Here is an 11,256-nt window from a genome sequence, read left to right as displayed (position 1 = left end):
TAGCAATCCGGGAAAGAGACAGTTGCTGGAGAACTTTTGATTTATGTACAAGTGGTAATTTTTCGTTATTATTACTCTACTCATGGTACTCAGTGGTACTTATTTGTATCAGTCATCAAGAGGAGATAGCAACTGGTGTGGTACAGATCTCTGCAACTGCCACCGCACCTGCACAGTTTAGTCATAGTATTAGTAATCTACTGCGAGATAGCATCATTGCCCCTGAAGGATTAACCCTTCCTTAACAGAGCCTCGTCAGCTGTTGGGAAAGGAATCACCAACTCCCAGAGCTAAACCCGCCTGCCTGCTTTGACGGGCTGGATGCTGGCAAGTGCGCGTGCAGGGCTCGGCTATTCTCGCATGTCCTGTGTGTGTGTTCTTATTAAGAGGCCTATCCTGTTTGGCTCGAGACTCTGTTGTGAGCCAGGAGAACAATGGTCCGCTCATCGCCAATAAGACATCTCCTGCTGGTCTCTGGCAACCGGCCCAAGTACCCCCGCCGGCCTCCGGGAAGGCGGACCCCCTCTGCACAGCCCGGATCCTGCCCAAAGAGAGGACCCACATCTCCAGCACAGCCAGAAGCAGGAAGGGAAGGGACGCCACTGCAGCAGACCAAAGTACAAACAGGGGACCCGGCCCTACAGCACAGCGCCATATCCAAGAGAGGGATGACCTGTGCCCATGGGCAAAACAGGACACGGCCATCTCAACAGAGCCGTCCAGAACCAGGCCCAGGATAGAGCAGAACTCGCCACCACACCCAGGACCAAAAAAAGGCGCACTCACCTCGTCTCCACAGGGCAGAAGCCTATTGCGGGGTCACATACCAAGAACAATCCAGAACACGCCTAGACCGGACTCACCGTTGAAGTGAAAGCTCTCCATGTCCTCCTGGAGTCCGGGGCAAGGCCCGAGGGCTGGACACGTCTCTCTGTAAAGTCGCGACCGCCGCCCTCGAGGGGCAACCAGCTTCTGGCCTGTGCCCCCCGTGATATGAGAGGACCGTGCACCGCGAAGCGAGGGGTCCGGCGGGCAGGTAACGTAGTTATTGCATAGGTCTAAGTCTCCCCAAAACAGCATGACACAGTCACCCCGCCCCCTCCAATCCCGCGTTAGTCTCATATTTGTCAAACATTTACGTTAGATTCGGGGTTTTCTGGCACAGATATCTTGAGTGCTCTGTGGTACTGTTCAGTCACGGGACAAGGGGGGATTCTCAGTTGGCACTTGGCAGAAGTTCACGCCGAGTGCCTGATTCATAAAGCGTTGTTAGTGGGCGCATCCCATTGAATAACGCGTTGTGAATCAGGCCTGGGTGTTCATAGGGAAATGGGCGATCGACATGAACGATTTCACTTTGACTGGGGTTTTAGTGTGTACATTTAGCAATTGCGATTTGGAATGCGTAGCAGGGTTGGCCGTCCATTTCCGGGCTGCTTCATGTGGTCCCCAGCTACATAGCTGTATCTGTGCAGTTTGTGTTTACATCACTGCTTCTCAGTTCCGGTGTAATGTTATTTTTTACTACCTTCAAAAAAATCTTACCGTAGGAAAATCTGACAGCAATTGTTATGATAGCAAAATCCGACGTTACACCGGCCCCAGGTCTCCCAGCGCCCTGTGCATGCGAGGTTTGTTCGTCCCATCCCCCGGCGCCCCCCCCTAACCCCCCCCCCCACGCACTCCCTTCCCCGCCCATCACAAATGCAGAACATCAAGGGGCTTAGTTCTGTTGTTCGGCTGATAAAACACGTATCAGCCGGACAATACACCTGAGCCCTCTGCTGTTCTTGTAAAGTGCGCCTTGCCGCCAGCTCAGTGTCATGTAAAAAGTGTCTATTAAAGAATCACGCCGTGATTCAAAAGTAGGCACTTTACATGACACTATGCGCCCTTTAGCAGCTGCACCCTCTGAGTGCACCTTGAGCCGGCGCTGCTAATTCTGGAGCTGTTCAGTGCACCTCTCCCTTCAACTGTTCTATGAAAGAGTTACTCTTGGGCCAAGGGCAGTTTCTAGGCAATATTTTGCAGAGGGAAGACACTTGAAAGGGCCTCCATGCAGGCTTGGACTGGCCTATAGGGCAATGCCCCAACCCAAAATGCAGAATACTAGTGCGGGCCCGTTTTTTGGGTCATGAACGTACTATTAATAAGTAGAGACAGAAAAGTAAACAACAATATTGCAAAAAAACAATTAACCTTCATTGTCTCATCTATATGTTCGTTGCCTAAAACGCGCCAAAATGTTGATGCTGCAAACCCTTTATGGGTGCTTGATAATCTATTTTCTTCCCACCATATTGCGCTCAATTTATGCTGTGACTAGAGCCAGTAGCCTTTTTTCAGCCATTTAAGATCATAAATGTGTTTTTTAAAATCAGTTTTCAATTACTGAAACTCCTGTCAAAATTCATCAGCAGCAGATGTAACCTAGATCCTCTGGGTGGCCAACGCATTTGGAAAAGGCAAATCCTTCTTCATAAAATAACATATTGCACCAAAGAAAACATGTTCATTATGCACAAGCCATAATTGTGGATTATTAGAACAAGTAGCCTTCCTACGGTAACTTCTTGAAACCAGAAGTAAAGAATACGCGACAAAGTTTCCTGGGAAGACTAGAGAACCTGTCAAGATGGATTCTGGCAGCTTGGTGGATAAGAAAGGGTGACAGCCCAGCAGGAAATGACTCTCATGCAGGCATAATAACTCGAGGTACCCGAGGGTATCCCAGAGAGCAGATCAGGCAGGGTGTTTGCGTCCCATCCTCTTTCCAGGCAGCATCAGATTTCAGCACCTAGACAAGAGGTCCTGGCAGTAAATGGTGGGAAACAGTGACAAAATGTCCAGCAAATGGTTCAAGCATGGAAGCTATCTATACTAAAAACCATGGGTTTGGATGAACACAATCTTTTAGAGAATCCGGAATTGGTTAAGAGGAAGCTTTTTGATCAAGATTGGTGCATGACTGTTGATACTCTAAGCCAGTGGTCTTCAAACTTTTTTGGCCTGGCCCCCCCTGAACAAAATGTAGGCAGCCCCCCCGCCCCACCAAAAAAGCCAAATGGACAGTATGTACAAATGGCTATGAACTATTGCGCCCCTTCACTGCACCCTACTCCCAGTATAGTCCCAGGGCTCTCCCACCTGCTCCCATCACAGTTGCTGGGTTCCCTCATCCCACCAAGTCCCTTGGGTCTCCCCAACCCATCACAGACCCTAGGCTCTCCCCACCCTCCTCCCACCACTATCCCAGTGCTCCCGCCCATCCTGCTCCCACCACAGTCCCTGGGCTCCCACCACAGTCCCTGGGCTCCCCCCACCCTGTTCCCAATACAGCCTGAGGGCCAGTGGGAGCTGGTGAATTTTTTAAGTGGAGGGGCATAAATATTTCCCACAAAAATGCCATAGGGAGCGAGCGCAGTGAGGCAGCGCAAACCAATCAAGAGGGTCCGGGGGGTTTACCCCCATGATTTCTTTTAAAACAATGGATTAAAATGTTGCATTTTAGAGCACACTTAAAAAAAATGGGTACAAAGCCAAACAGTTGCAGTTGGTGCTGGGGGGCCAAGGGAAAAAGCATGATATTTTTGACTGGACATCTGATAGATATCCAGTAAAAAAATACCATCCTTGTCCCCTGGGCTCCACAGCACCTCAGAAGGAGAGCTGATTTTGGCAGGTGTGTAGGGGGGTTGTGCAACAAGGCATTTTTAAAATGGCCTTGTTGTACAACCCTCGTTCCCCCCTCTGCCCCCCCACTCGCCGAAATCAGCCCAACTGACCAAAACAAACAAACACACACACACACACAGCAATCACTCTATCATTCATACGAGCACCCATCACCATACACTCACTCATACCACAAGCATGCACACATCCATACACATATTTAAATAAACATAAACGTACCTTCTCCAGGGGCCTGTGCATGGGAGCTGAAACACCCCACCCCAGGCTGCTCTGTCCGTATGTGCGAGGAGGCATTTCCAATGAGCTATGCAAGGCTGGTGAAGCAAAACGACCTCGGCCTTGCATGGCTCAGTGAGCATGTGCGTCTGGGGAACTGAACTGAACTGTCAAAGAGAAACAGTTTTTTCCTTTGAAAGTTCAGGCAGCCCAGGAGCACTCCCTCAGCCGGAAAATGCAGCTGAGTGAGTGCTCCGTGTTTCACTGGGCTGGCTCCTCAGCTCCTCCATCATGGGAGAGGGGACCACTGGGTGGACCCTCCCTCGCCCATTATAGGTGAGCCACCAGGCTCGGAATGGCCTATAGGGCAATAGGGCAATACCCGTACCAAAAATGCAAAATGCTAGGTGGGCCAGTCAAAATGGGCCACTTTTTTTGCCAATGTGGGCCAGTTTGATGAGTTACATCACTATGCAACTAGTAATTTTGACCAGTGTTGCTGAATAAATATTCTTTAAATATCACACTTTGCTTACATTTTTACAAAAAACATCCCCTTGTGTACTTGTCAGTCTGTGACTAAAGGGATGAATAACCATTTGCAACTGCAGGCCACTTTTTCGTTGGTGCCTTAGACAGTTTTATGCTCCAGTCGACCATGTGAGTTGCCCCTGCCCATTTCCTCCAATCTAAAACATTTCATGCTGGGCTCATACACTCTCCCCAACACCCTCCTCCCCCCCGGGGATGCGGGCATGCCCCGCTCGGGGGGCATGCCCAAGAGTTTGAAGACCTAAGCTCTAAGCACTTACTTCTTAAGGAATATAGTTGCTTTCCAAGGAAACAAAGGACTGCCTCAAAATATATTTCTTTGTTTCCATGTTGTAAAGCCTGATCAATTTATATAAGATTCCAATTTCATTTACTTCCCACCCTGGAGTGTATGGGTCCTAGGATATTGCTAGATGCGCATTATTTATTTATTTATTTATTTATTTATTTATTTATTTTAAAAAATAGTTGTGCATTTAGGAAACATTAAATCCTTTCACACATATAAAACCCCCATAAATATAGTAAAAGGACATTTAAAAACAACACTATTTCATCAAGAATTACATTTCATTTGGGAATTTACACAATATACTAAAATTCATCCCTTCATACATTCATTCGTCCATTTTCTTCAGATGAGTGGTCAATTAAAAAAAGGATATATTGCCTTAATCTTAAGGCATACGTGAAAGGCGGCTGCTGCAATAACATATGAATAACCATAATAGAGAATGCTTCAGAACTGATCTGAACAATGATCTACAAAATTAGCATAGCCCCATGAATAAAGAGCGCTAAGAACCCGACAGTCAGTAAGCACATGACGTGCTGTTTCTATATGAGAATGACATAGTCGGCCAAGGTGCTCCTCTCTCTTCATCCCCTTCCATGCCCCTGTGTATCCCAAAACCGGAAGTATATCTAATCTGAGGTGGAGACCCAGGAGCTACAGTGTAACAAGATATCTTCGCGGAGAATCTCCAGATTGGCCCTGCTGACAGTACACTGCGTGTCTGCTCAATTTCACCAAGTTATTAAGGGTTGCAATACGATCATGGATGCAAGATTTGCAGCTAAGCCCGCTTAAAAATATGGGGACATCGCGTATATTGGAGCAGGCCAAGTTAATGTCTAGGTAGTGTGATCCCACCATGTTCTCCAAATCCTGAAACCAAATGCTTTTAGAGAGGAGATTGCCATGTTCCTGTGCCAAATATACCTAGGAGGAAGCGGAGCTCCAATTAAATTTGATTACATTTGATTTGAACCCAGAACGTGGATGCCACCACTTTCCATCAAGAAAAGAGTGATTGAAGGCCCAGCTCTAAATGCAGGGCCTCTACTGGTATGGAAGTGGGTAGATTAAGAATAGAGCGCAGGATTTTAGACTCAAGTTTAGGAAGCCACAACACTGCCTTCAGGGGCAAGACTTCTAGGGCATATAAGATGGTCAGTATAATTGACACCCTATATGCTGTTACCAAAGCTTCAATAGATCTACCCCCATTATCAATGATGACCCTCCTAATGGCCAACCACTTGGTATGATATGATATGATATGGCATTTATAACGCGCCTATACACAAGTGTTTCAAGGCGCGACGAGGCAAGGGAGGGGGAACAGAGGGAGGACAGACAACAATCCTACTAGGCCAAGTGTCATTCAGATCGCGCAAGTACATGGGAATGGGGGGGGGGGGAAGTGCAGGAGGGGAAGGGGGGAAGAGGACAGTGCAGTACATGGGATAATAGAATAAATAACAAAGTAAAGTTGGGCCAGCAGGTGTCAAGTGCAAGGGGAAGGGTAAGTGCAGGTATCATATGTCATGTGCTAGTGGTAGGACTGTAGGGATACAGAGAACAGTCCCCAAGTGTGGGGGTTTCCAGGAGGGCAGTGCAGGTGTGCGACTGGCGGAGGGGGCAACCTGGGCCCGAGATCAGTGGGTGGCCAGGTAAACCAGTGCAGTTTCAGTATAAGCCAGGAAATCAGCAGGGGAGAGGAGGAGAAAAAGCAGAAGCAAAGAGAAAGGTTTTGAGGTGCTTCTGGAACCGGAGATGGTTCTCCTCAAGTTTCAGGGGGACAGGGAGGCTGTACCAGAGGGAGGCCCCGGCCGAAGAAAGTGATCTACCACCAACTCGTTGCTTAGAGAAGCGACTGACCCTGAGGGAGTTGGAGGTGGATAAGTGAAGAGCTCAAGAAGGGAGATATTTAGGAAGAGAGAGTTGAAGGTATTGAGGCCCCTGGCCGCAGAAGGCCTTGTGGATGATGCTGAGGGTTTTGAACTTAATCCTCGCAGCTACTGGGAGCCATTGCAGAGATTTCAGTCCTGGAGAGATACGATCCCTGGGCTTGAGGCCAAGGACAAGTCTCGCAGTCCTGTTCTGGATGAGCTGCAGAGGGCGGAGGGTAGAAGCAGGCAAATCAAGAAAGAGGCTGTTGCAATAGTCCAGTTTAGAGAGAACCAGGGCTCTGGAGACAGTGAGCTTCTGGGGGAATGATAGGAAAGGTAGAATACCTCTGAGGAGGTGCAGCTGGTAGTGTGACTTCTTAGAGATATCAGAGATGTGAGGAGAGAAGGAGAGTGTGGAGTCGAAGATGGCCCTGAGGTTTTTAGCCTCACATGTGGGAGCAGGGAGAGGGCCAAGAGAGGCCGGCCAGAGAGTGTCAGGAAAGGAGGGAGCTGGTGTGCCGATGAGGAGAATCTCAGTCTTGCTGGCATTCAGGCAGAAATAATTGGCGGCACACCACTCCTGGATGGCGGACAGGCAGTCAGAGATGAGAGAGGGAGAAGAAGTGGCTGAGGGTAGCCTGAAAATGAGCTGAGTATCAATCGAATAGCACTGGAAGTTAGGGCAAAGTGCAGCAATGCGGTGGGCAAGAAGTGCCAGGTATTGGTTGAACAGCCAGGGAGAGAGGTTAGACAACCTGGGGAACACCACATGTAGAGATAGAGATGGAGGAGAGGAAGGACCCGAGAAAGTCCAGGTTTTAGTGGTTATCCCTTCCCCCAAATGGGCCAAAGACAAAGAGGCTGAAACCTGCACGCCAAGATATGTATAGTCCTTTACAGGATCAAGTCGAACACCAACCAGGACCCAAAGAAGGCTCCCTTTGCATTTCAGCTTTTTGCTACAGATAATGACCTTGGACTGCTAGATTAATTTTCAAACCATTAATTTTGTAATATGCATGTAACAGGTTTAATGAATGCTAAAGCCCCAAGGCAGTCCTGTTCATGACCACTGGATCATCTGCGTAAATAAGGATAACTGTTGTCTTTCCTCCAAATCGAGGTGGAAAGTTATGAGCCACTTTTAGAAAACTGCTGTAAATCCAACACATAAAGGATATATAATAGGGGCGCCAGGCCACACCCCTGCTTAAGGCCTATATTAGTGGGGTAGGACCCTGTCCGGGTGCTCTCTTTCGTTAATCTAACCTGGGCCCTGGTGTCCGAATACAGCAGTTTAACCAATTACAACAGTGTGGCGTCTATGCCCCATACTACGCATTTGTCCCAGAGGCGAGATCGAATCACACTGTCAAAGGCAGCACTATAATCTACAAAACATAGATACAGTGGCATGACAGGATATTTATAAGCGTCCGATATGAGTGTCTGAAGAATCCAGATGGAATGGGAGGTGTTAAAACCCTTTCTGAAAATAGACTGATGCGGACCAAGTAATCTTTCTCTTTCAGCCCTTTATTTAATTTATTATATGGCGCCACACACCCATGGGTCTCAGAGCGCACAATGAACAATAAAAGACAAACAATACAAGAAAGGCAGAGTCAATGGGTTAATGAGAAGGGAAGCTGTAGGGTCAAATTCTCATTAACCTGATTTGAGGTTAAACAGCTAGGTTTTCACAGCTCTCTTGAATTCTGCATTTAGGTGCCTGCACATCGAAACTGGTTCCTCTATATTTGGCCAGCTTGAGCTGCGGTTGCTTAAATTTATGACTGTCATTAGAATGCAAATGCCGGGTTTTCTTTTCGGAGAGGGCTAGAAGTGTGTGAGAAATCATGTGCCTAACAGGAAGCCAATGTAAGGCCCTTCTAGAGCTTGTTATATGGTCATGTTTAGATGAACCATAAACCACTCATACAGTGGTTTGAAGGAAATGAAGATTAGCCTGGGACGTCACGATTAGAAGGCTATTTGAGTAGTCGAGTCTGGAATTTACTAAGGCCGTGGCCAAGAGCGATCTGTTGCTAATGGAGATGTATGGCCTGATTTGATTTAAGAGCTTAATGACAGAGGGCCTCATCGTGGACTTGGCGGTATCCCACTGGTAAATGTGCTGGGATACCGCCAATGCAAATAGCGTTACCACAAATTTGTTTGTTGCTAGTAGCGACGGATCCTGTGTTGTGGTAAGGCTGTTACTCCCCATTTTCTGTAGAGTCCATAGGACTCTATGGGGCAGTAATGGCGCTATTACCACTGGCGCTATTATCATTGCAGTAATAGCACCGCAAATGGGTGGTTAGGGGAGAATTTTACCTCCAGCAAAAATCTGTAGGCAAACCTCCCACTTTCTGGCCAAATTCGGGAGGAGCAGAGCGGTAATGCAGCGGTAATCACATTTCTGCTGCATTTCTGCCGCTCCGCCCAACCCCTGATGAGCTCCATAGCCACAAGATGATCATGTATGAGCCACCTGGGCCTTCATGGTCAATTCCCTGTCCAGGTGGACTCACAGGGTCTTGACACATCTAGTGACAGTGATCTTGTTACCTCCTATGTTGAAGCTTTCATAGACTCCATCCAGTTTCTTGAGCCGCTGCACAGTAGCCACAATGAGAAGCTCAGTTTTCTCGTTATTGAGCGCAAGAACGTTTGAGGCCATCCACAACTGTATGGCGGCATACACTCCATTCAGGGTCTCAGAATCTTAAATATAGTCGTCCGATAACTCTTGGACCACCTGGGTGACATAAGCGTTGTTGGTATAACAGACACCAAAGCTGTCCAGGAGGTCGAGCAGAGGCCTGATATAGATATTAAATAAGGATGGCGCTATGCATGATCCCTGCAGCACTTCTGCATTGATGGTGGTTAGAGTAGATTGGGAATTCTCTACTGCCATTATCGAAATTCAAGGGCCCAGGAAAGAGGCACTCCAATCTGAGGCTCTATCAGAACAGTGAGCCAGACCTTTCAATCTGTCGACAAGTATGGAATGGTCGACAAGATCGAATGCTGCTGAAAGGTCTAATAACATTAGTATATCGGGTTGCCCTTTTTCCACTCTACATATAAAGTTGGATTTGGGATTCAGGAGGGCCACTTCTGTCCCATGTCTTGCTCTAAACCCATTGACATTGTAAATAGGCCCCCCTGTCCAGCATCTTGAGCACGAATGGGACATTAGTCATGGGGCAATAGTTTTTGGCCATATTGGGATCAAGGGTGCTCTTTTACAATAGAGGCATAACCCAGGCCTCCTTAAGTGATAGTGGCACCCTGCCCACACTGAATGACAGATTGACCATTCTAGTGATCCACAGGATCAACACATCTAGGGACCATTTGAGGAAGTTAGCAGGGCAAATGTCTTCCTGACAGGATGTGGTGTTTAGGTCAGCGAATATCTTGGATATTTCAGTTTCGGAAAAATGTCTGAAATTGAATTTGAATGTCAAAGGATTAGTAATAGAACTAGCAGGAGTCAACATAGAAATATGGGGGCCATTGAACGTAGCATTGAGACTGGGTTGCTGAGTGAGTGTGCCTTTTGGTGACCAAGGATTTTATCAGAGAATTCCTTCTGTATTTCCTGGCACCAGGCTGAATCTCAGACAGTATTTTGATTGCCTGTGTATTTGCCCTCAAATTCCTTGAGAATTTTGAACAATTCGCTCGAGCTAGATCTGGTACAGCTAATTCTGGTATTGAACTATTTAGATTTAGCTTCCATGATGGCACTATTGAATCAGAGAATGTGCTGTTTATGTAATACCTTGGAGCATAAGGAGACAATTAAGCACTTGATACTCTTTTGTAAAGCCACTTGATATGTTATGCAGCATCACTTTTGTCATATTGGAGAACTTTGCTCCTAGGAAAGCTACAATATTATTTGGTCGGAGTTAATGGTGGGTAACAGCATTTCTTAGTTGCTTCATCTACACTGGATGATTTTAGATGTGTTTAAAATGTTAGAGATACACATTTAAATATGATACGTCAGTAGTCTAAATAGAACCGTTTTCATAGCAAATTAATGTATTTTGTCTTTTTTGTGGATTTAATTTTTTTTTTTTAATTCTATCTCTTCAATTTTCCTTTTTCTCTTTCTGTGATTTACTGATTTTTTTAGATAAATATTGTTTGTTTTATGTATAGTGGAAATGTTGAATTAAAACCATATCACTAATAAAAAATAAAAAAGGGGTTAAACAGGGGTGTGAGATGGCACCCTTAATTTTTGACCTGTACGTCATTGGCCTTAATAAAGTTCTAGCTTCAAGTACAGTTGGTGTGCCACGGCTGAAGGGTTTTTGATTCCCTCCTTGATGTCCTCGGCCAACACTCTTTTGGTTGCTAGAACACCTGCTGCAATCCAATCCCTTACAGATGGCAATAGTAGCTTTTTGACAGAGGGCGGCCTGCTTATAAACCACTCTAAATCTAGGAGTCTTATCATTCCGGATAGTAAGGCTTCTAAATATAGATTTTTTCTTGCTAAACCAAGCTGGCCAAGGTAGCCAGTTATGATTACTTAGGAATTTGCTTTGCAAATAATTGTAGATGTAATTATGTTGCTTAGACCACTGC

The 11,256-nt window shown here is 46.5% G+C and overlaps 1 protein-coding gene across 2 annotated transcripts in view; it reads left to right on the top strand.

The window, feature by feature from the left end:
• Positions 1 to 526: 526 nt before the first annotated feature.
• The window catches only part of LOC138521220 (Fc receptor-like protein 5), a 317,958-nt gene continuing 307,228 nt past the window's right edge, over positions 527 to 11,256 (top strand). For both annotated transcript variants that reach the window (XM_069633890.1, XM_069633889.1), the window contains exon 1: positions 527 to 1,036. The gene's annotated coding sequence lies outside the window, so the exon portion shown is untranslated. The remainder of the gene's footprint in view (positions 1,037 to 11,256) is intronic.

Source organism: Ambystoma mexicanum, chromosome 13 (assembly GCF_040938575.1).
Source record: "Ambystoma mexicanum isolate Mex_15411 chromosome 13, UKY_AmexF1_1, whole genome shotgun sequence".
Lineage (NCBI taxonomy): Eukaryota > Metazoa > Chordata > Amphibia > Caudata > Ambystomatidae > Ambystoma > Ambystoma mexicanum.
Note: the sequence above shows the minus strand (reverse complement) of the source record. Positions and strands in the feature narration are given on the sequence as shown.